Source organism: Haliaeetus leucocephalus, unplaced genomic scaffold (genome assembly GCF_000737465.1).
Source record: "Haliaeetus leucocephalus isolate CR32 unplaced genomic scaffold, Haliaeetus_leucocephalus-4.0 Scaffold306, whole genome shotgun sequence".
Lineage (NCBI taxonomy): Eukaryota > Metazoa > Chordata > Aves > Accipitriformes > Accipitridae > Haliaeetus > Haliaeetus leucocephalus.
This window is the reverse complement of record NW_010972742.1, coordinates 9,880,743-9,900,549: the sequence shown is the minus strand read 5'-3', so window position 1 is coordinate 9,900,549 and position 19,807 is coordinate 9,880,743. Positions and strand designations below refer to the sequence as shown.

The 19,807-nt window shown below is 47.8% G+C and overlaps 2 long non-coding RNA genes across 2 annotated transcripts; one reads left to right on the top strand and one right to left on the bottom strand.

Moving 5' to 3' along the window:
* Positions 1-486: 486 nt before the first annotated feature.
* LOC104833975 lies at positions 487-2,783 on the bottom strand. Its single transcript, XR_774581.1, has 2 exons — positions 2,458-2,783; positions 487-1,246 (listed from the first exon to the last, which is right to left on the bottom strand). It is a non-coding gene; the product is annotated as an uncharacterized LOC104833975 (long non-coding RNA).
* A 3,506-nt stretch (positions 2,784-6,289) lies between these two features.
* LOC104833974 lies at positions 6,290-17,844 on the top strand. The gene is made up of 9 exons (XR_774580.1): positions 6,290-7,002; positions 7,117-7,699; positions 8,101-8,273; positions 8,508-8,625; positions 10,147-10,186; positions 10,280-10,407; positions 11,466-11,708; positions 15,761-16,087; positions 16,197-17,844. It is a non-coding gene; the product is annotated as an uncharacterized LOC104833974 (long non-coding RNA).
* The last annotated feature ends 1,963 nt before the right edge of the window (positions 17,845-19,807 follow it).

The window sequence follows — 19,807 nt, the reverse complement described above, 5'->3', positions numbered from 1 at the left end:
CCTAGAGCACAAACTGGCCATTACCTGTGCTGGTGGCTGCTTCAGCTGAGGAGGGGAAATTGGTGGGTAGCAGAGAGTGGAAGTAGCTGCCAGTCCGTGCTCTCCTGGCCTGCCTTCTGCACAAAGATGTGATAAGAGGAGAGACTTCAGAAAACAGCACTTTAGTAGTGAACATCTTGGTCTGTTTCCACTCTTGGAGATGAGAATGGTTTCACTCCAGTGCCAGAAATTACACAGATTCCTGTTTGTGTAAAATTCTGCAGAACCTGAAGCAGGAGCTGGCTGCAGCTGCCTGCAGGATGCTCTCTTTCCGCCTGGTCCAGGGCCAGAACATGTCTGGGTTCTCCTCTGGGGTTCCTGCTCGGAGGAGCTCACTCTTTTCTACTCCTCCAGATGCTGTTGTATCGGATGGTACTACCCCGCAGCACAACTGCAAAGTACAGCTGGACTGTGTAAGAGAATTGGGTTTTTTAATTATTTTTTTTATGGTGCCTCTGTGCGTAGCCCTGTGTAAGTGATGCCAGCCGAGATGCTGTGCAGTGTGCGCTGCTGTGGGTGCACACTAGAGGGTAGTGCACCCCGGCTCCCCGCCTCCTGCCCCTAACAGGCTGCTGCTTGAAATCCCTTCCCTTTCGGCACGGCACAGAGCGCTAGAATCGCTCCCTATTTACACTTGCGTCACAGTTTGTCTTTACAACAGGGGTGCGATACCTGTGATATGAAAAAATGGGTATTCTCTCCAAACCTGCCGTGCCTGACTGGGGAGTGAATTTTTACAATTAATTCTAATTAGCTTGAGCAATCTGATCCTCTCTGTGGTTTTCCTGAGAGATCAGAGTAACTAATAGCCCAGAGAGGTTCTTCAGGCTTTTTGGATGGTTACATTTAACTGAAATTTTATGTTGAGCTTTGAAACAAATCATTTGGATTGAGCTATGTCAGAAGATTGATAGAGCACTGTAACTGCAATAGTTGATGGAAACAGCCAGTTACTGAGGCCTGTGCTAGCAGAGGAACGAGGTCTTATATAAAATTTGTGGAAAAGACGATTACTGTAGTGAAATATTTACTGCCAAACTACCTGACACCCAAAGCATGCCTAGCATCATTTCAAAACACAGCCAGATTCCACTTGATATATTGATTTGATGTAGGATAGCTCTTTGTGGACCAAGATAAAAGGAGACCAAACAAATCGCCTTGGCCAGAAAGAATATGAAGACCCCCTGGATACCCCTCAGCAAATGTGAGTCCTCTCTATTTTGCTGGGAACTATTTGGGTTTTAGGTGATTCTTGGTCTTCTCTCTATGCAACAGTGTAAAGGAAACCTGCCATAGGTTTAACTTCAAAGATAAATGAATTAGTTAATGTGCATGTGCAGTGCTGATTAGAATGCTTCCTGCTGAAAGCAGGGGCATGTTTGGTTCAGGAGCCTGGTTTCAGTTCACCCTGCTGGTCTGGGTATCTGCTCTGTTGGGAGTGTGATGCTGGAGACTTTCTTGGTGTATGAGAATATCAGTTCCCAAAGGAAGGTGATGGGTTGGGCTGAAATTCCAGCTCCGGGATATTGGGGATTTATTATCTTGACTCTCTTGCAAGCACTTTAAGAAAGGAAATGGCTGAAATCCAGAGGAAATAATTTTTTTCCCAGCTTCTGTGCATTTAACTGCAATCCAAAGCAGTGGAATTTCTTAACCAACACGGCAAAGAAAGGTGTTAGTCCAACCTCAGAAGTGGCTATGGCTTAGGCATTGAATGAAAAGAGAGACCAGGTATGAGGGATAGCTTAGAGGTTTCTCCTCCAAACCAAAAGAGGATTCCAGCAGTGAGTTCCACGTGGGGGGGAAGGGTGCAGGATGTATTCTGCCAAGACCTGTGCTGAACTGAAGTTGCTGGGTTTGGGAAGACGCATTGCCTTCACATCTACCTTGTCTTCTTGCAGAGGTGCATGCAAAAGTTGGGTTGTCCTGAACTTCACCCTGTGGTCCCTGTGTGTCTGGCTCTGGAGCACAGGTCCCAGCAGACCAGCTCTGCCTGCTGGAGTCTTCTCTGCTGGGAGGGGTGAACTGGTCATGGTTGCCAGCTCTCTCACTGCTTCTTAGGCGATGCGGCTCTGCCTTGCTGGTGGACTTGCCAGTTCATTGCAGATGGAGAGCTGTCAGCAGTTGCCAGGGACCAGCTTTCACCTTTCAATGCTGGGCAGGCCTTGGTATAGCCTTGCACAGAGGAAATGATGCTTTACAGTCATCTCCCATGCCTTAAACTCGGCTAGAATGCTTGGGCCCTTCGTGTTTTTAACCTGAAATGCTAGAAGCAGATATCAATCCCCTTTTGTTCTTCTACTTTCATGTCTCAGGCTGCTGTGCTGCCTCAAGTAAAGCTTGATTTTTGGCCAAAGCAAGGAGCAGGGCATCAGGCTTACAAGTGACCGTCTGTCCTGCCCTTCCTTCCTTCATGGACCTTAATAATTTCAGCAGGCACAGGACTGCAGAGAAGCATCCATGGTGTTTTCATATGATGTGTCCTTTGCTGTCTCCTCTGCTGTACCTGTTCATCACCAGACGATGGAAGAAGGACTGCTGGGGCAGCTTCCCTGGGAAGGGACAGAGGCAGTCAGTCCTAGAGAAAACAGCCTTCCTCATCTTTCTCCTTACTACCGGAATGCCTGGAGACCCACCAAATTGTTCTTGCTATGATTTCAAAGGTTGGCTACTGGGGCAATGTGCGGTGGAAGCAGGTAAATGTATCTGATGAGACTTCTGCTGTGGAGAAGTGCAAAACTGTATGGTAGGTATTAGTTCCCAATGTGCACCTTCATCTGGTGTGAGTGGGAGGTCAAACCAGGGTATGATGTGACCATCACCCTGGTTGTCCTGTTGGGAGTCCTGACCATCCTGGCTTTGTCTGTGGTTCAGCAAGTCTGTTCCTGCTTCCCTGGAGGTCCCTGAGGCTGCGATGACACCTCTGTTTGGTTTACTGCTCTTTTTGGGGGAAGGGCACAGCCTATCGCTGACTAGCACTAGTTTGCTGACCTGGTGCATCAGTTCAGATGCGTTGTGAGATGTGCCTGACCTTGAAAAATCTCCTGCAGCTCACCAGGGGTGTTGCTCAGTGGATTTCTCCAGGAGGAAAGAAAAGAGGAGCGGTAGGACAGCAGCACACTCCTTGCCTGCAGTGCCACACCACAACCTAGCACTTGGAAAGAAGACGCTGGCATGGTTCTTGCTAATGCTGTTTCAGTGCCTTGGTGACATCTACCCAGGTCCCGCTTGGCTGGAACATGCTGAAAAACAACATGAGCGTTTTTACCTTACAAAATAAAAAGGTATTTTCATACTTACCTACTACTTAGGTGCCTGATTTCCCACTGACATCCATCCAATTTAAACATTTAAACCTTGGCCTTTTGACATGGGGCCATGTGTATCCACCCAGTGCCCTTAGGAGAAGCCTCAAAGATTCAGACATTTTATCTCTCATGCCTCCTTTGCTCTGAAGCAGTGGGAGGACAACAAGGAAACTGGGGAGCTTGGCAGGTAGGGTATAGCTGCTCTTACGACAGTATTCAGAAGTCTGTCTTGTGAAGATCCCTTTGGTTGTGCTGTGGCCCCAGTAGGATCATTAGGGGTGCAGTGAGAAACTTTATTGCACCAATTTCCACCCATAAGAGGAAGCCTGTTGTTCAAAAAATGGGCTGGATTCTGACAGCCTGCAACTCCTGCACTTCTCTGGATGAAACCTAAAGTGGTGGGAAAAAATAGCCATGAAATCATCCTCCTGGAGAGCACAGGTTGCCAACTTCTGGTTTCCAACCCATTGACACTACTTCCCAAATAGTCCCACAAAAGCCACAGCTGGGGCTCTGTTAGGCTGTGACTTAAAGCATAATAAGAGGTGGGGACCCAGCAACTGGAAGGCATTGTCATGCATCTTCACAAGTCTGAATGCTCAAAAGCATCTGCTTGTTGGCAGAGCACCCTGTTCTCCTTAGTGCTGTGGGCAGTGGATCCATTGGAAAAGTGGTTGGGAACAATGGGTTGTGATGCAGATGGCTGGAGGGAAGATGGACATTTAAAAGGAGTATCTAACAAAGTCTGGAGCAGATGCTGCACAGCATAAAACTGAATTATCACTCTCCAAGATATTTTTCTGGTGGCGTTGCTATATGGTTCAGGCTTTACAGTCGCCTTTAGGTTAATTCTGATGAGTTGTGGGTGGTGGGAGTCTTGGTATGTGACTTTCCTTGTAAGCGAGGATCCCCTTATCCAGCTTCCCTCAAGATGAATGTCTTGCTTTGACTTTGGAAGATTGTATCTAGCCCAGAAAATGGAAGTGACATGAAAAATCTTGTTTATTCCTTTTTCAGAATAGTTCAGCCATTTGATGATGGAGATCAACAGATTTTGCCTGTAGGTATATATAAAGGTATTTCTAGCTGCTCTAAATTCTATTTTAGACCTTCGTAGACTGGGGTTGTGTCTCAGTCAAAGGGAGGTGGTGTTTGGAGGTGACCAGAAGCAGGGCTGTGTGGGGCAGGAGCTGTGCCACAGCCTGTACCCAAGTGCTTGGAGTCTCTCCCAGAACCAGAGAGGAGACTGAACAACACAGGGTGATTTAGAGAGTTTCTGGCCTTTATTGCCATTTTGATGGATGACACACAGATGCTTCTTTATGTTTGCTTTTGTACAGCAGTAACAAGTCTGTCCTGGCATACAAATGGCATTATTAGTCCAGCTGTCCTTCTGGAGAGATGTCTTGATGGAGCAGCTTTTCAGGAGGAGTAAGTATTTCTGCAATTGTCTTTGCAGCTCTGATAGATTCCGCTGTGGCCATAGAGCTCTCTGCATTCTCCAGCTTGCTTTCTCACCTTTATTTCCCTTTCAGGCTGTTATGTTAATAAGGGCTAAGCCCAGCAGGGCCCAGTGGACCCATCCAAGCTCCATCCCCATGGCTCTGAACCCAAAGACATGCTGTGGGTATCCTTGCCAGCACTCTCCCTCCACCAAAGCCAGGCTCAGCATCAAAACCAGAGGCAAGTCAGTTTCTCTGAGCCTCAGGTGGGTGTAAAACACGGATTAAGGGCAACTCTACCCAAGTTCAGGCCACTCTTGTTGTTGAGGACACATCAGATAGGGTTTCAGCTCTATGGTTGCTCCAGACTTTGCCATTCATGGATATCCTCTGCATTCACTGCTCTTTCCCAGGTGCTTTTTTCTCTGCTTCTTGCCCTGGGGCACCTGGCACTTCTGCCATCATCTTCAGCTCTGTTGTCTTCTCTGCTGCTGTCTCTTCTCCCTTATCTGATCCCAGCAGACCAGGCAGTGTGGATGGCAGAGATCTCTCCCATCTAGGTGAGGGCAGGTGCCTTAACCCTTTCCTCCAGCCGGGTTCCTGAGGGAGGCTGACACACAGTGCTTTTATGGCCAGGGTAAGCAGGACTTTCAGCCTGGCCAGCATTGGCGGCTTGGCTGGGCAGAGAGAGGGGTGTTGGGTGGCTGTGTGTGCTCAAGCCCAAGCTCCCTCTGCATTTACAGCTTGGTGGCCTCTGCCTGGGGGCAAAGCAGGGCTCAGCTTGGTGTGTTTAGGGACCTGGGGCTCACGAGGGTGGTGAGCAGCTTGTACTTGCCTATTGTCAATCTTCTGTGCTGGGAATTCACTTACAGACTGCCTCCAGTTTTGTGCTGGGTTTATATGTCAGCCCCTAATAATAAGATTTTTCTGGCAGGAGACACTGATGTTGGAAAGGTTCTTACTTTCTAGGGGAACCAGATTTTAAACCTGGCTAATACCAGCCTCTGTAGCGCAAGAATGACCATCAGCAAATAGAGGAGTATACATTAGCATGTAGAGACCATGCTAAAGATAACGAGGTCAGTCCAGCTTGAAGGATAACTTCACAGAAAGCAGCTAAACCATATGTGTGGGTGGATTTTGGCCTGCTGGACCTGCAAGGGGAGTTTGATGAGAACAGCAAAGCTGAACAACTGGATGCAGTGAAACCAGCTTCCTTTTCTTGCAAAACAACTGCACAAGGGGCAAAGGTATCTCACCTGGGTTTATAGACTGCTATGCTGAGATGAGTCCGTGTCGCTGCTGCTCCTGATCAGCAGGGTCTGTGCTCAGGAAACAGGAAAAGCATCAGTATTAGACCACAGCTTCTGCATCTGCCTGCATTAAAGGCAGCAGCCCAGATGTGAGTGTCGGTGTCCTTCTCTCCTTCTTCTCCAGGTTCTGCGAATGTCAGTTCTATGGCAAGGAAGTAAGAAAGGTAATTCCTGTAACCAGACATCCAGCTTGGGCCAGGCTAAACCCTTGCTGGTTCTTGTGCCATTGTCATAGAAAAAAAAGTACAGAACTCAGGAGACAATTATTATTACTTGTAGTTTTAATATTATTTTTTTCCCTCAGAATAGCATCAGTTTGCTGTGCCTCAGCTGTGTTGTCTGATCAGGGTTAACAGAATTAAAAAGTGGTGAATTGTTTATAAAATCCTAGTGATGATTCATTGGCAATCTGATACAAAGCAATCTGATGATTAAGAATGCAAGTTTCATATTACCACTTTTCCAACCACATTTGTAGGTAGAAGCAATTAAAAATCCTCAGAAGAAATATGTCTCAGAGCGTCTGTTCTTTGTCTTTTATTGATTGTTGACTCATATGAGGCTATGGAAGGTGCTGACAGATTCTACAGTACCTCTTTTTAACTCTGAAAATCCATTTTCCAGTCCTCTGTGAAGGCTGAGATCTGCTCTCTTCTGGCTCTGTTGGCAGTTCTATTTCGATTTTCCTCTCTGGTTCCAGATCTGTTTGACTTCTTCTGAGCTTAGGAAGGAAGCACTGATGTGAATGAGAGAGGAGAGAGAGACATGTGTCTGCGGGTGATGTTTATTCCCCTGAACTGCACATGAAGCCTCATTCGAGATGTCAGAGTCACTGGGCCAGAGTCATTACTGACTTGTGAAACAAAGCCTGGGTAGCAACAACAAACATCTGGTCCAGTAGGTCATAGCCAGATTTGTTACCAGCCCATGGCATACTCCAAAGGAGCACTGTGGGCTCTGTTTAATCTCTAATGAATAATCATATAATTACAGAGGGCTTTTTACAAGCAGGTTCCTTGAAGAGTGGCCAAAAGGCAGAGAAGGGAATCTGTTTTTCATCTTGTCTTTTGCAGCAGGACGGCATTTATGGGCTTTGGCTGGGGACAAGTGTGTATGGAGATGTGGGAAGCACCCCTGCAACTACTAGGGTCCTGGGGTATTTGCAGACACCAGACCTAGGACCTCAGATCCACCTTTACTAGCCCTGCGTCTAAGCAGAGGTACTTCCACTTGCAGTTGCTTGTGGCCTGACTGCTACCTGGGGACGATCACTGTATCTTCTGGATGCCACAGGAATTTTGGACCATGACCCCATGGCCTGTTGTAGGACCTGCTTGGCCTGATCTTTCAGTTTGGCCTGTGTGTATGAGGTTTGATGTTTCTAGTCCTTGACTATCCTGTTAGCTAGAGGAATCCCTGCAGCCTTTGGCCCCTGTACAAGGGGACTGCAGATGACTGACTTTTCAGTGAAGCTCAGAAGTTCTTTCTAAAAAGCCAATAATTGCAACAAGTCAAACACACAGTTTATGTCAACCCTGATTTACTGTAATGAAACAATTATTGCTGCCTTTCTGTGATACAGTTTGGAGATCGTGTGAGTTCTGGATCAATGGTGAGCCTTAGGAAGGGTGGGTTTTCCAGTTTGTTAGCCAGTTACACCATCTTCCAAGTGGAAGAATGGGGCAATGGGTGCTTCCAAGAAGCCTGAAGGAAGGTCATTGGTGTTGCAGTGTGCCCTTGCCACTGCAATGAATATAAATACTAACTGGTGCCTACCACCTCCATGCTTTAAAATCTCTTTAGCAGTAAAGAGGCCTAGATTGTCATCCAACAAAGAGGGAAATAGGCAGTGAGTAGCAGAATGACATAGTCCTGTTCCTCAGTACCTTTGCTCCAACAATACACTGCCCAAAAGAATGGGAATGCTGCAGCAGTCAGGCTTGCAAGGAATGAAGGGTTCAGTGACCAGTCAAGTATTCTGGGTTTTTCTTTCAGCCCAACTGGCTGGACTGAGTGCCTTGGACAACAGACTTGGCCTCATTTCCCCCCTGGTTTAACAAAGAAATTGCAAACCTGCACGTGCTGCTGCTTCCACTGCTTCAGAATGAGATTTTATCAGTGTGTCAGTGGCTCAGCTATGTTGTCGTTCCTTTGTATCTTCTTAAACTGTGAGTTGAAAGAGTTGTCCTCCGCATGGGTTTCTGCTCACCAAAACTGGGGCAGACTGCTTTGTACCCCAGCTTTTCATTTCCTTCTGTTCTTCAGAGCCTGCCCAAATTCCAGGCTCTCTGATACCATCTCAGGCCCTGCTTCCCTCTCACTTCAGGCTTGGGGAACGTTTTTCCATGCCACTTCTTTCACACAAGCTTCATCCATATTTTACTTACTTGTCATTTTTGTAGAGATGTCTGAAAACAGCAGGAGAGAGAAACGATGTATCTGAGGAGTGTTGGCTCTTAATTAAAACCATTTGCAAAACAATGGACAACTTGAGAAGCAGATCAAGGCTCTGGTCTGCAGGTAAGGTCTGTTTAAGCACTCAGGTGCCTATGTTACGCGATAGTCTTGTATACACATTTTATTGGTATATCTGTCTTGTACTGATGACTACCAAAGTGTGCAACAGCCCAGTTGTTAGTTGCTGCAAACCCTTAGGAGTCCCCAGTGAGTTTGCTAGCTGCTTCTTGACTCTGCTGAGAGTATTTTTACAAATTGAAGGACCCATGCAGGTGCTTCTGCTCCCATCAAACCTCTCCAGGACAACGCCGAGGCTGTGCCCTTGGGCTGAATTTATGCACCAGTGCAGGCTGGGGGGCAGAGGGGAAACACCCACAGCTTCACGGGGGGGTGTCGGGGTGCCCCACTGCTGGGGGTGGGGGGGTCCTGTACCCCCATACCCCACAGCTGCCAGAGGGGCCCCTCAGCACCACGGCTAGCTCCTGCCCTCCCAAATTGGGCTTTAATCACTCTGAAATCAGCCTTTCCAGTTCCTTTTTTTGAATCGCTTGTCAAAGAACTTGCTGCTTGTGACTAGTCACCGGGCTGTTTGGAAACCAACTGCCCTGTTAAGAGCTGTTGGCTCTGGCCGTAACTCACAGGTTGTTGGCTTTTCTACCTTACATAGTATTAAGGATGAATTGGTGATGTTTTTAACAAAAAATTGTGTGTTAAAGTTCAGGTAAGTTTTTTAAGACTCAAAAGGACTTTCAGACATAGGCAATGTTTGCTTGAGTATTGAGGATGGTAAAAGAGCAGAAGCGGGGCAAAGGCAGTCTGCAGTCTGTTGGGATTTTAAAAGGAGCATTAGTCAATCAAGCTGTAATGTTCAGCAACAAGCAGATTTTTAAAATGATTTTGTATTCATAAGATGAAGCACCTAATACAAAACTAGAAGTAAGTTGTAATGAGTTATCCTGCAACTCTTACCCCAGTAATTTCTCTCTTTGATTTTGTGTAAAAAGCTGCTCTCCACCAGAACAAAGGAGTCACGTTGTCTTTACTCATTAAAAATTGCATATGTATAAAATATCAGTGTTGTCTCTAGTCTAAAATCCCTCACTACATATGACTTGTACCATACATCAGAACCCATCTCCCGCAGCCTGGCAACTGTCTCTGTTGCTATAGGAACGGCTCCACTATCCTTTCATGGAGAACCTCAAGTATTCCCATTTTCGTAGCTGCTAGAACACCTCCAGTCCTTGCTTGTTTCATTCACTTGCTCACTCCCATCCATGAGATCTTCTCCTCCCAATTTAGAGAGTTACTCAGCACTTCTGGACTCATAAATGAAAGAACATTACTTAGCTGAAGGAAAGTCACACATTACTTTGAGGTGCATGTTTGACTGGGTCGTTGGTACTGCTGTTGGATTTGTTTGTTATGCAGACATACTGTGTAATTAGCATCCCCTAATGTGCATTACATTTGTACTTAATAGAAAACTATCAAAATCCCTGGCTTCTGCACACTTGTCTGCAGTTATATACCAAAGGGCAAAAGTTTCTGAGAAACATCTAACTTCAGGTGTTAAACCCACAGGTAGTGTCACCTGAGTTAGCTCAGAAGCAGCTTCCTGATTGTAAGTTTATTGTGAGATTGTGTATTATGTGGCTGTCACACCTATCCTTGAAGAATTGCACTGACCAGTGTGTTGAACCCCGCTTCATGTTAGAGAGCAAGCCCAGCGGTCCCTGTGTTTATGTAGGAGCTGTGGAGTTGAAGATCATGAGGGTCGCTGTATTTGCTGCTCATGTGGGCCGCCTTTTCTGCACTGAATTGGCACAGCTCCATTAAGCAAAGGTAGGTTGTTCAATCTGCCTTGCTTCTAGATGATCCTGGTATTTAAATAATTGAGGATTTACTGTTTCACTTATGGAAAGATTTCACTGGAATAACATGAATTTTATGTAAGACGGTCTTAAAAAAACAAGGTAGATACTGATAAGGCTTGATTTTAAATGATGAGAAAAGGGCTTTTTTTGTTGTTGTTGTTCAATTTATACAAGTGTCTAAACAAGACTGGGTTATGCTTTTATCCTGCTAGAAATACCAGGCACATGTACTGCATTGTGTCCCAGGGCTCTTCATGGGGGAAGGAAGGGCAAGGCCAAGGGGATCTGGTGTCACAACCAGATCTCAGTCGAGCAAGACCCTACACTGCTAAACAGAAAGAGGTGGAGAGTCTGGGAGAGGAGTTGTAGTGTGGAAAAGACTGGAAGCTGCGGCACCAGGGTTTTCCTGCACATCAGGTACCCCACCAGAGCTTTACCAAAGGGAAAACAGCAGCTGAAGATTTAGGTACAGAATAATAACAAGGAGAACAAAATACAAGTGTGAGAAAAGCGAGAAGAAAAGATTTCTCAGCTGCGAAGTACTCAGTAACACTCCCAGTCAACATTGGCTCAGTGCAGCCCAAAATCCTGAGACACTGGGAAGAGACAGCTCGGAGATTCCCTAGTTATTGACTGGGGTTTTTATTTTATTCTTTGCAGCCAGACAGTGCTCCCGTTGCCGGCTTACGGGCACAGCAGCCAACTCTACCCCCCCGCCCTAGCCGCCAATCAAAGGGGCGCTGCCGAAGCGGGGCTGCTCCTGCGATAAAAGTGTAGGAAGCTCATGGCTGCAGAGTAATGCAGACAAAGCATGAGTGAGAGGGAGACAAAAGGGATGGAGTCCCAGAAGATGTGATCCACCCTGTTAAAGGAAACGTCCGTAGCCTCTGCAGCTGTGTTTATGCTGCTTCACGCAATAAGCACCAGCCTCTCATTCCCCCGGGAGATTTTTACAGCATTAATTCACTCTGCACAAAACCCAGCTTGCAAGGCTCCTCTTCAGCAGCGACCTTTTCATCCCTCCAGCTCCCCCCGTTTCTGAGAACCCTGCCCGCAGGAGCTGCATCCCTCCAGCTGACCTCCCATTGCTCTCGATCAAATGTCACCTGTACCCAATGAAGCAGACCCCGAAGTGCCGCGAATGGATCCCAGGATTCTTATTTTCCTTCTCTACGTGATGATCCTTCATGAGCTGGTGAGTGGCTGGATGGAGTACCAGAAGCAGATAGCCAAACCGAAGAAGCAGGCGGGTCCAGTTTGGTCTTCTAGGTGAGTTAATGCCTATTAAGTTTCCAAAAGGTGAATAGCTCAGGTATGTTTTCATGGGGAAGATTGCCTTTTGTGTATGTACATCGGTCCTTATAGACGTGTGCATCATCTGTTGTGTATTAATGCACAGAGATAGGATTAAGGTCTGTTAATCTTTTGAGCCGGTATTGTCTGAACGTACTGTGCATTTGACACGCTTGCAGATAAATATGCTCATGACTGGGGGGGGGGGTTTGAGGAAATGTGCTGTAACTCAGCATATTTCGTGTGACTCAGGTTCCCGATCAACATACCTGGAAGAGAAAAATGTAGGTAGCACAAGGAGGTGCTTCATGCATGATATTCCTCAATGAGGCATAAACCTCTAGAGACTCTTCACAGTCGGAGTATTTCACGTTAAATCACTAGCGTGCATGTCACTATCTCACCGTCTCCTCCCACTCTCTGGGCTGTGCCCACTACACTAATCCCTTCCTTGTTTTCTGCCCAACAACAACGAGATGGAGAAATAAGGACGTAAAAGAAAAACACCCCATGTCCTTAAAATTGAGATATGTTTCTGCAAATACTGTTTACATCTTGTTCACTTGTAGTAGTGTTTGGGGTAATGGTGGTCTTAATTTCATTGGGGTCTTATAATGAAAGATATCTTGACAGCTATCCATCGGCCGCGTGATTAGAGACTCAAACCCTGGGACACAAAATTCACCTCTTGCCAGATCTCAGACAATGGCACACCAACACCTCGTAGCTTTGGAACTGAAAAGATGCCTCTGACCCAGTTTCCTCTAGGTCTGACAGCTGCAGTACGAGCACGCAGAGCTCACAGCTCACTCCTTATCCTAATCCTCTGACGTACAGCAATCCCAGCCCCAATTACAGCCCCACTGTGCTTGGTGCTGCACATACACACCCCGAAGGTGCCTCCACAGACGAGACCACCAAGAGAAAGCGGTGGTGCCAGGATGCAGCCATGGCTTGCTGAAGATCAGTAGCCAGCAGATACCAGTCTCTTTGTCTGCAGTTCAGGGATAAATTCACTGGCTGAATTTCCAGACCAGCAAAGCTGAACTGCACCTTGCACTGTCTAGTTGTACAAGTAAAATGATTAGCACTGGGAATGCAGCCATAGGTGGAAGCAGCTCCAGTGCAGAAATAGCTTGAAAGTGTTGGGGTTGGCTGGATTATAATTGAGGTTAGAGGCAGATTTCCTTGCTGTCTTCAAGGAGGAGTGCAGGGAGGCATTGGACAATAACTTGTACTGAGGTCTGAGGTACCCCAATACTAGCAAAAGCATGCAATGCAGAAAAACTAATGGAATCATTTTATTTACTAGAGGCCACCAAACAACTTGCATCAAGCAACCAGGATAATGTAATTTTTAATTTTTTTTTTTAAGAGAACCTAAGGGAATTAGGTACCCCATCAAACCCAAAAATCTCTAGGGGCTGCCATCTAACCCAGCCTCATTTGGGGAGGTGGGACCAAGCTGGATGATTTGTGCAGGGCCCCACACCCTGGGGGCATCCCAGCCGTCTCCATCAGAGCTGAGCACGCAGCCCACCCTGCCTGCTGTCACAGCAGGCTTTGCCCAGCCTGTCCCTGCCCTAATACCTGCTCCTGCTGCTCTTCTAGCTGACTCCAGCCAGTTTGGGAAAGCAGAGCCACCAGGTCTGTGTGTGTCACATGGATCATTCGCAGATTGCACCATAAACAGGTGAATATCTGTGGCTTGGAGAACTGGAAAATTACAGGATGAACTGGGATCCTCTTAGTGGAATTAAGATTGTCCTGCATGGACACCCTGTTTCTGATGTAGCCTGGGCTTATACACCCCTGTTGCAATAACGCTGAAGCTTTCTTGAGTGATGAGGCCATGTTTCCCAGTGCTCAGAGAGCAGCTGGAGCCAGATGTTCACCCTTCAGTATGGGCTTGGGCTTAGAAAATGCTCAGGAATGGTCGTGACATCTGTAGCCTGGTTCTCCAAAGAGTTTGAGCCGTGGCTCAGCAGTGCAAGAAAGCTTCCTCATGCCTTGCATCATGTCAGGAGCACCACAGCACAAAGCCAGCTCAAAAGTGAGGTTCACACCAGTTGGATTAATGCTGGACCAGGTACCATCTGGCCATGGCAGCCTGGCCCAAGAATCACCTGTCCTCTCGCAGCTTCTACGGCACCAGCATGAGAGCAGAAAGCAAGCTGCAATATCAGCTTTGATTTAATTGACAGTAAGTGACTGTACGCCCACACCTGCACCACATTGAACGTATGGATCTGGGGCACCCAGCCGAGCTCAGCCCTGGTGTCAGCGGCGGTGGAGTGTGATGGCTGCTCCACTGTGCACGCAGCTGTCGAGCCGCCTCTCGCTGCTGGGTACCATCTCCAGCTGGGAGGAATGGGAGCAAGGGGCTGGTGTGATCTGAGATCCCAGGATTACTGACTTTTAGGAAGGATTTGCAGACATTGCCAAGGAAGTCACCCAAAGCCTTCCTGTAAGAGCTTAAACCTGAGATAACAGCAAGGCAGACCTCCTTGGAAGAGATGGATGTAAGGCCACCTTGCTTCCCAGCACAGCCTGGAGTCGGGCCAGCGCTGTAGAGGTGAAGCTTCACCTCCTGCCACAGGGCCTGAGCTGCCACCTCCCCAGCCTGTTTGTTAAAAGTAATTAACTTGAAAACCAATTAGAAAATTAAGTTATAAAGCAGCAAGCTAATTAGGACATGAGAGAACTGTCTCTTGACTGTACCCTCAGCACAGGCAGGGATTTCAGGGCTCTTCCTCCTTTTGTGGATGTTGAATAGTAACAAGCTGTGTTGTAAAGCAGCTTTTTCGCACATTCACAGCTTTTCCCCAGCTCTGTCTTCCTCCGCTCCTGGAGTGGCTGGCGGCTCCCCCACTCCCTGCCTCCATTCATCAGCCGCTTCTGGCATCCCACATCACTTCTGCTCTCCACCAGCCTTTCCTCACTGTCCCCTTCTACTGCTTACAGGCATGGGGAGAAGTGATATCTGGATGATTTTTATTGACAAAACCACTGGAGATCACAGGAGGAACATCTCTGAGCAGGACCTAGAAAGAGGAGAGATCTCAAATTGCCAGCCCCAGAGATCACCATTGCACCGCTCTTTTTGCAGGGATGGGGAGGGGATGCGCTTCACCACATATGAATTTCAATGCAAATTCCTACTAACGCTGTTGTGCTCCACATCACCCTCTGCACTGTCAGGAGAATGTGCACGTTCACTATGCCAGTCTTTTCCAATCTTTGCAAAAGCTAGGTATAAAAATGGGTAGTGAAGGTGTTAGCCAGGAGGAAGGAAAGAAAAGCCTGGGGCACAACACCTAGGGACAGTAGAAATGCCCAGGGCAAATGGGCCTGAGCATTAAGTCATCCCAGAAGAGCCCTAGGTGAACACAGGCCCCACTGCTTCTGCAGCTGAGCCAGCTCTGCTAGACTGTCCTGGGCATCTCCACATGTGATGTTGTTGATCATGGTGTGGTTAGTTCGTGGCATGGTTGGTTCCCACCCTGGATAACCCCCTGAGAGAATGCAGACTGTAACAAGGGTGGCAAAAGCCCAAAGAAGTGCTAGGTCTGCATGATGTTTGGTTTAGTAGTTTTAAGGAAAACTGCTCAAAGGTATTTGAAGTGGAAGTTTTGAAGAGCCTAGGGGCTTGGCTTCAGTGACCCATCTGGCCAGAGGGGACCATCCTCGGGGCTCTGACAGGCTGTTTATGGGGTCTTGAGCTTATATTTCTGCACTTGTGGTTTAGCAGCTGTTTTAAGACCTCCAGTAGCTGGGACAGGGAGAGTCCCCACTGCCACTTCAGGTGCATAGGAGAGGATCACCCCTGGGTCTCTGCAGTCCAGGCACCTTGAGCATCAAGGGGTGCAGCAGGATCCAGCACTGGCCCTTCTCTTGGCAGCAGTGGTGGTGAACCCTGTTCTGCTGACCAAAATTCCCTGTTCTTTTAGGAGCTTCTACTAGATGCAGGAGATGTGCCCCAGCTCTGAACCGTACCAGTAATGATGTCTCGCTTTGTTCCTCACTAGCAACACCACCAGATCCAACCACTCCAGCTTCTCCAGGCCTCTGGTCCACTCAGTGCGCAGGGAGAGGTACAGGGACTGGAGGAAACCGGGGCGGATCATCCGGAAAGCGTGAGGATGCATCTGTTGGGGAGCATGGGGAGAGATTACTGAGCCAGAGGCAGCCATCTCTCCTGAGGTCTGCACCGACTTACCACCTGTCAGCAGCAGCTGGCATGAAAGCATCCTCCAGGCACCGTGATCTGCAACCTGCAGCTTTCTCCTTTGCACTGAGCCTGGCACAGCCGAGAAGGAACCAGCCCCTTCCTCCTGGGAACCTGTCCCTGCGTGGTGAGGAGCCGGGGTGGAGACACCTCAGCCAGCAGCGGGATCGCTGGAGGTGGGACTAGGCTTTTGCCACCCAACACAGTGAAGTGACTTTTCTTTCTTCTTCCCAAAGGGTCGAGTAGATGGAGAGTAGATTTCTTGGGGGAAGAATGAAATTTGCTCCTGCATGGGCAATCCTGGGAAGCCTCCAAATGGTTTCAGTCTCCTCTCCTTCCTCCCAAGGACTGCATGGCTGGTAAGCAGCATTTCCCAAAGTGACTGGAAAGTCTTTGGTGTCCAGTTTGTCACCATTCCCAGGAGAACTTGCCTCCAGTGGGGCACCCAGAAGTCACAACACTTTGGAAATGCTGGCTCCCTGTTAAGTCTCATTCACTGGGAGTCTGTACATTTTTTTCTGCTTTTCTTTACCTTTGTTAAATGAGTTACTCCAAGGTGAAAGGAGAAAGCACCCTGAACCAGTGATGCAGAGTTACACCACCAAATGCAATTTACTGCAATGACCTTGTAATTAGATTTCTTTGGAGCATTCCCAGCAGTTGAGCCAAATGTAAGAGCGACTTTCTAATGAGCAGATAGATGGGAAAGGAATACAATATTGGTCTTTTATTAAAGTCTGTGATTTAGGCATAAAATCAGATTTTTAGAGGCAAAAATCAGTTGTTGCATCCTGCCACCCCACATAGCAGTTGTATGCAGGATGGGAATTGCTGAGCGCAGGAGAGATTCTGACACTGAGCTCCTAACAGCAAATGTCCATGGCCAAACTGCCTGCCTTATTTGCTGAACAAAATGTTTGGCTCAAAAGCAGCCTGTTTTTCTCGTTGCCAACCATTATAAACTTGACTCAGGCTCACAGACGCATTATCCAGAAGTAGATAGGGATGGGAGTCGGAATAGATTATGCATTCATTATCCAGAGGTAGCCACCAGATACATTTGCACATTTGTCTGCTGCTCAGTTGTTTGCAAATTGTTCCTGTCGGTTAACACTGTGTTTGTTCAGTCACCCACGGCAGCAGTCACCTGGCCCAAGGTAGAGCTCTGCACCTGAGCTAGGCATCCAGACCCCTGTGCTGCAAAGTGGGGCACGTGAGGGGCTGTGATCCATCTCCTCCAAAGTTAAGCATCAAGAGCAAGCTAGCTGAACCATGCTTTTGAAGTGCCCCATCCTCTACTCCAGGCAGGCTGGATAAGAAACTCAGATGTCAACCTCTACTTTTAGGGGAGATGAAGTTTTTGCCTTGGGAGGTTAATTTCATGCCTTGTGTTTGGATATTTTTGAAAAAGGAGATAGGAGTAGCAGTTAACACTTTCTGCACATTTCAAAGCATAAACTCTCTGCAAAGATGTACCTCCGCTCTGTGACACTGTGGCTATTTTCTGAGGCATCCACTGCCTATCCTAATACATGCAGGTACATCTACAAGTAACAGAGCAACAAATGGAGAAGGTGTCAGGAGGAAAAATACTCAAAAAGTGTTTCGGGGTGGTGGGGGACTTTACTTCCCTAGAGTTGAGTCTGCCCTGGTCTTATGGGGGACGTGCAGCTGGATGTTCTCCCTGCTCTTCTACTAGAGTGTGTGTGAATTTGCTGGGAGCACTTGCTATTCAAAAAGTGTTTACATTAATTACTGAAGTGGTGTTGGATAGGACTGGCCTCACTGTACAAGCTGGGCCCCAGCCTCAATGGGACAGATGGACTTGAGCAAGGACAGGTGGACCTGAATGGGGCAGGCAGATGTCCTGACTGCTGCACCCTTAAGGAGTGGTGAAGGGACAGGAACGCCTTGCTCTGCTGATCATATGCTGGATTTAGCACCATAAATATCGTCGTGTTTACTTCCAATAAACTCTTTTACATACATGGTGTTTAGATTGTCTCCATTCTCATTCAGGCCTTGCATCTCTACTGGTTTTGGCTTTCCCAGCCTGGGAGCCAGCAACGGTGGTGGCTGGAAGCCACCCCAAAGGGACAGCTGGTGGTGTAAGGGGTGATCCAGTATGGCTAACAGCATCTTTGATGCTGAATTTATAGCACAAATGTTTGTTCTCTCATCCTTTATGCAGATGAACATGTGACTGCAAACCAGAGTCTTGTTTCAGATGGTTGTAGGCTTTGCTTTTTTTTTTTTTTTTGCAAATATTCAAGTTGCTCTGCAGCTCTGTTGGATAAAGTCCTGCCCAAGAAATGTACCTCGTAGCGGGAGCTGACGATGGCAGAGAGCTTGGGATCCACCAGTCTTCAGTGGTGTGGACCCCCAGAGACCTGAGGGAGCGATGCAACCCAACAGCCTAAGTCCAGGCCTCTGTAGGGGCTCACCTGCAAGTTGGTATTTGCACAGTTAACTGGGTTGGTCCAAGCTAACAAGGATGCAGTCAAGGGTGGCCAGCTTGCGTCTGTCTGCTGAGGTAACTTAAGTCCCCTGGAGGGTTTGGGTCTGATTCTGCACTCTCACCCCACTGTTCCCCCATAGCACCCTTGACCCCCTGTGCTGGGGAGGTGGGTGATTCCTCAGCGAGGAAGGGCTTTGCCACAATGTCATGATACACAAGAAATGATTCTGAACAGGAACTCCTGAGAAGACACCCCATGTACTGTAGCCAGCAACATCTCTAACACGAAACCAGCACAGCTGCTGCACTGAGCTGTACTCTTTATTACATGAAAAAAGGAGCACCCCCCGACCCTCCCCCCCCCAAAAGGAAATTAACACAGAACTTACTGTAAGCCCTGCTGCAGCCCCTCGCCCGAGGCCACAATGTGCAGCGCTTCTCCTTGAGTGCTGCACAGTGCAATGGAAGGAAATCACCTTGTGTGGCTTCAGACTGCGTTAGATGAAGTCCCGGGGCGGGAGGCTGCGGGGGCTGTTGGCTCTGCTCTAAATAGATTCTGTGGGCTGTAGGCTGTACGCTAAACCACACTTTTCTTAGAAATTTCCCTTTTGGCTTGAAATGGTTCAATGACGTTTCTGACCCTTCCACAGTGAGTCAGTGAAAGCCCCGCTCGCCTCAGTGCTGGCTGCTAGCAGGAGCATTCAGGGAGGTTTTAAAGCACTGAGTTTTGACCATCCATGGAGTAACCTTCCTGCAGGGGCTGTTTCCATGTTGTCCCAGAGAGTTCATGAGGGTGGAGCATCAGGATTTCACGCTCTGGGCTTTTAATCTCAACTATGGATGTTGTCTTGCCTTACAAAGCAAAAGGTTTGTACAAGTTAGAGCTGGTGGTAGTGAGTTTCACAAGTTGGACCGGCAGACTGCTGGAATCAACACGCTGGAGATCATCTTCTGAATATCTCAGCAAAGCCCTTTGGGGGGTTTCTTTTTCTTGGGAAAGAAGCAGGAAAACAGTTTCAGAAATTCACATTTTCTGACCTACAGTAAGATGCTTGTTTGGAGTATTTGGTGTGACTCAGGGGCATGCCTTGCCATCCAGATCTTATGATCCCACCAAACCTGTAGCTTTTACTGAGCCAAAAGAGTAAACAGCACCCCAAAACTCCTGGATTTAAATGCTGCAGCTGAGGTCTTGGGCTGGATCAAACCAGAGAGCTGAAACCCTCTCTTTGGTGTCAAATTCTGCCTTTGAGGTTACAGCTATTCACATTCATTAGTGTCTGCAGTACCTGGCAACCCTGACTGACTGCCCAGCTCACCCCACATGGCCCTGCTGCTGCGGTCGCTGACCTGCTGGCACTCCAGCAGTTTGGGGGAGCGCTGTCACCA